This window comes from Nymphalis io, chromosome 24 (assembly GCF_905147045.1).
Source record: "Nymphalis io chromosome 24, ilAglIoxx1.1, whole genome shotgun sequence".
Taxonomy (NCBI): Eukaryota; Metazoa; Arthropoda; class Insecta; order Lepidoptera; family Nymphalidae; genus Nymphalis; species Nymphalis io.
Window position 1 is genome coordinate 8,898,153 of NC_065911.1, and position 4,592 is coordinate 8,902,744.

The 4,592-nt window shown below is 27.6% G+C and overlaps 1 protein-coding gene and 1 long non-coding RNA gene across 5 annotated transcripts in view; one reads left to right on the forward strand and one right to left on the reverse strand.

Annotated features, from left to right (window-relative positions):
* Positions 1 to 4,592, forward strand: part of LOC126777858 (heat shock protein 68-like) — a 45,888-nt gene that overhangs the window by 25,056 nt on the left and 16,240 nt on the right. The gene's annotated exons all lie outside the window — the stretch shown is intronic.
* LOC126777936 (uncharacterized) overlaps positions 1 to 4,592 on the reverse strand; it is a 55,296-nt gene that overhangs the window by 24,390 nt on the left and 26,314 nt on the right. The gene's annotated exons all lie outside the window — the stretch shown is intronic.

Below are 4,592 nucleotides of genomic sequence, written 5' to 3' on the forward strand. Positions count from 1 at the left end.
GCCCAACGCCACCAGTTTTCCGAGCACAGAACAAAATAACAAAACAAAATTTTTGAAAAAAGATCGATAATCCAATTCTAAGGATTATTTCTACAAATCTTTAACTAAAAATAACTTATTACTAAAATATGTAATAATGTTTAACAAAACTACAAAAATGTTGTTAACAATAACACAAACAATATGTTTACAAAAGTATAAACACACAAAAATATATTGTAAAAACAATATCACAAATATAACAAACAAAATATATAAGATCTTTTGAGTCAAAGAAATAAATGGAATCATTTTATTTTGAAAACCAAAATGTCCTAAGCTGAACTTGAGAAAAATATATTTGTAGAAAGATATTCAAATTGGAATCCTATCACTCAATCAACTCGCAGGTTTATGGCGAACTTTCTATCATACCTCTCGCTCATTCTTCTCTAACAAAGCCATATTTATTGCAAACCTAAATATAATTATAGAATATTTTAATTATACTAAAATTATATTTTAATAATATCTTTAACATGATAACGACCAATAGTACCTTTCCCCAAATCTTTCAAAATATAAACATTATTAGAAATCTTATCTATTATTTGAGATTTAATGAATGAATGAATTACTGAAACGATGTTACGAAGCATCAATTACAACTTCACGACCAAACATTAGAAAATTAGGAGTAAATTCAGTAGCTAAATTTATACTACTATTCACGTGATTTAAATATTTTGACCAAGTTCTATGATCATCATGAACAAAACAAGCTATGCAAGTTTCTAGAGTTTTATGATAACGTTCCTCAGGATTATTCTGAGGCGCATACAAAGTGTTTTAAAATATTTTGGTTATATTAAAACCTTTCAAAAATTCTGCAAAATGTTTTGATGAGAATTGAGTTCCATTGTCACAAACATTCCATTGTGTTGAAAGATATATTTTTCTAAGAATCTACAAATGGATTTTGTTGTAGCATTATAAAATGGATTTAACCAACAATATTTAGTAAATACATCCAATACCGTACAAATGTATCTTTGACCAAAATAAGTTTTAGGCAATGGACCAACTATATCAATAGATAGCATAAGCATAGGCTGGGAAACAATCTTTGGATTAGTCATTATACCAAAAGGTGGAGCATTAGAGTGCTTATAAGCTTTAAAAATTTCACAATTTGAAATATATTATTTTAAATCTTTAAGCATATTAGGCCAATAGTAGTGAAGTTTTAACTTATTTAAAGTTTTATGAATACATAAATGACTTGAATCTAAGGAATCATGATTATTATGATTATTTTCAATAACATTTTCTTTTGGAATAACTATTTTCTCTTCTCTTTATTCTCCAGGGCGGGTTGGTGGAATACACATGTGGCAGAATTTCAGTTAAATTAGAAACATGCAGGTTTACTTGCGATGTTTTTCTTCACCGTAAAGCACGAGATGAATTATAATCACAAATTAAGCACATGAAAATTCAGTGGTGTTTAAACCCACGTTCATTGGTTAAGATTCACGCGTTCTTACCCCTGGGCCATCTCGGCTTAATTTCATATTCTAATTCAAATCTTCTATATATGAATAAAATAATTATATAAATTTAATATTTATTTATTACATGTAATCGACTTTCACAACCTCAAGCAAATGTTCTTCGATAGGATCATAATTTTAATATCATAGCTGTAAAAAAAATTAATAAGCTACCGCATGACACTAAAAAATTAAATGAAATGTAAGCTTTTTATTTTTTTTTATAATTTGATAGTGTTTAAGCTTCAGATTGAAATTTTTTAATATCAATGTTAAATATCAAATCTAATCAAAATAAACTTGATTCAAGTAGTCTATTGCAAGCATATTTGAAGTAATGTTACAAGGTTAAATTAAATTTAAAGATACCACTGTTTCGGAATGTAGATTCTATGAAGAACTGACAAGAAACTCATTACTTATTCTTTTTCGACAATCGATTTACATAGATAAATAATTAAACACAATTGAATTAGTATTTATTGTGCATGGAAATCAACAAATATGTATTAACTCTACACTTTTTTATCATCTATATAATTCTTCATTGAGTAATGCACCTTATTATATTTTTCTTGACATGTGCTATAAATTTATTAATTGGCAAAGCTAATATTATTTGAGAAATATTAATATGAAAATGAACACCTCGCCTCAAGGAAGTCTTAATTGCCTTTGTGGATATGGAAAGCTGGTTTTTTAAAGTTTTTCTGTACTCCTAGTGCTTATATAATGTATATCACTGTTTCAATTCAAAAGTCGAGATGGCCCAGTAGTATGAACGCGTGAATCTTAACCGATGAACGTAGGTTCAAGTCCAGGCAAGCACCTCAGAATTTTAATGTGCTTAATTTCTGTTTATAATTCATCTCGTGCTTTTCGGTGAAGGAAAACATCATGAGGAAACCTGCATGTGTCTAATTTATATATAAAAATAGACAGTTTTGTTTTAAATATACTGTGATGCCACTGTGCCGTCAGCACATCGCCTTTTTAGTTGTACTTCATTTTTGGCATGATGACGAAATCATAACAATTTCTTATTAGATTATTATAATGTATTGATCAGTCAGTACAGGGTACTCAAATAACTGTGACGTGTCTTAAATAAATACATGCAAGCAACATTACCTTAAAATACACAATGGGACACAATACTATGAAAATATACAAAATGTAAATTGATTTTTTGTATTATATTTTTGAAAAAAAAAAAAAAAACATGTTACAGCACCACTATACATGTATGCATGCTGTCTGTCCCCAGAAATAGATTTTCAGGATAAATATGATTAATAATAACTTTTTTATGAATATAATCCGTCATGTACTTGCCAATCATTTATATGACTGATAATGATCTTAGCGACATGCTTTTTTATCAAGGGCACCAGAACATTTACAGGACCTGTTTCAATGCGCAGACCTAAAACAAAATAAAAAAATAACTTTAAGATTATTTTATTTCATAAACTTGGTTTGTGTAAATTGTATCAGTCATCTTTATAATTAATTTTTTTCTCATTTCATTTCTTTGATTTGACTTTGTTTTATTTATTTATTTTTTATTCCTTCTGAAGGGAGTAGGGATGGTGTAGGTATACATTAAACAGAATACTTACTATATAACATAACACAGCTGAAATTAAAAACATACAAATAGTTTTGGAGATATGATGTTAAATTAGAAACTTGATTTCTACTGAAACTTGATTGGAAACTGGAAACCTTATTTCTATTGGAAGCTTCGAAACTCGAATTGTTAGTGAAATCATATAAGAATAAAAACAAATAAACAGTTATAGAATTTCTCGATTTACGATTAGATTATCTTACACTAAATAGAATATTTAAAAAAAATAGCAATGTAATTACCTTTTGTTAAATAATTCTTAGGGAAGAGAGTAAATCAATAATTCAGTATTCTAGAATTTACCACAACCCCTCGTCATTCAAGTCACTTTAAAAACCCTAAATCCTATTAGAATTATCATCAACAGAAAATTATAAAGGCATGCAATGTTTATTGTATTTATATCTTAAGACATTGTATACCCTGTCTGACATTAGTGATTTGTTACAGTTTAACTTTGTTTGACTAACAAACGTAGTTCTTTCTCTTTCTTTCGCAAGTAACGCCGCTCGACGCTCTCGATTCGTCTCGAACGATCTTTGGTGTGGTCAGCTTCTAAAGTTAAGATTTACAATTTTGTTATGGATAATTAATTTTTATTGTTTTTTTTATATTCTTACGTATACATTAAGTCTTAATTTACGTTATTTTAATACATAATATTAAATAAAATTCAAAACATAAATTTTAAAGTTATTCACAGTTATACCTCATTTACATATCTATATCATTTTATAAATTTTATTTTATTTTAATATTATTGGGTATAAATTATGAAAAGAATATTTACTATAGAATCTGTCACAATTTGTACATTATAAACACATCTATAACCGCATACTATTAAAACATAAAAAAACAATACCCTGTTTTTTCTTAACGATTATGATAATGATAATTAATGATATTGAAATAATGATAATTATTTGTGTCTTTTTGCTACCAAATTTAATTTATTTTGTTTTTAATATTTATTAGCCTTTAATAATATCCAAATCAACTATAAATATTTTTTGAATATAAAAATACTTATAATTATGTCCTTTTTTGCATTATAAAGTATAAATTATGTTTAGAAAATGTATTACAAAAACTTAACAAATCAAGACGCATACTAAATGCGTTTGAATGGGGAAAAACTTTACAGCTAGCAACCCTAAAATACTCTTCTCCGATATTGTTGTTTCTTTCTATCAGACGTCCTCAATTCCTATTGGTTGATAAAATGTCAGTCTAGAAAATTCGATGTGGGCCGTGACCTGATTGGTGCGTTCTAGAATTACGTAGATTTTTCGCGATTCCCTATTCGTTTAATATATAAGCTACGAGCTTGGCGCGTAAAGTCATTCTAATTCGAAATACGATACAGAGCGGACGAAAAGTTCGGTACAAATACAAACCGAAGCGAAGTTCTACAACTTCTACAA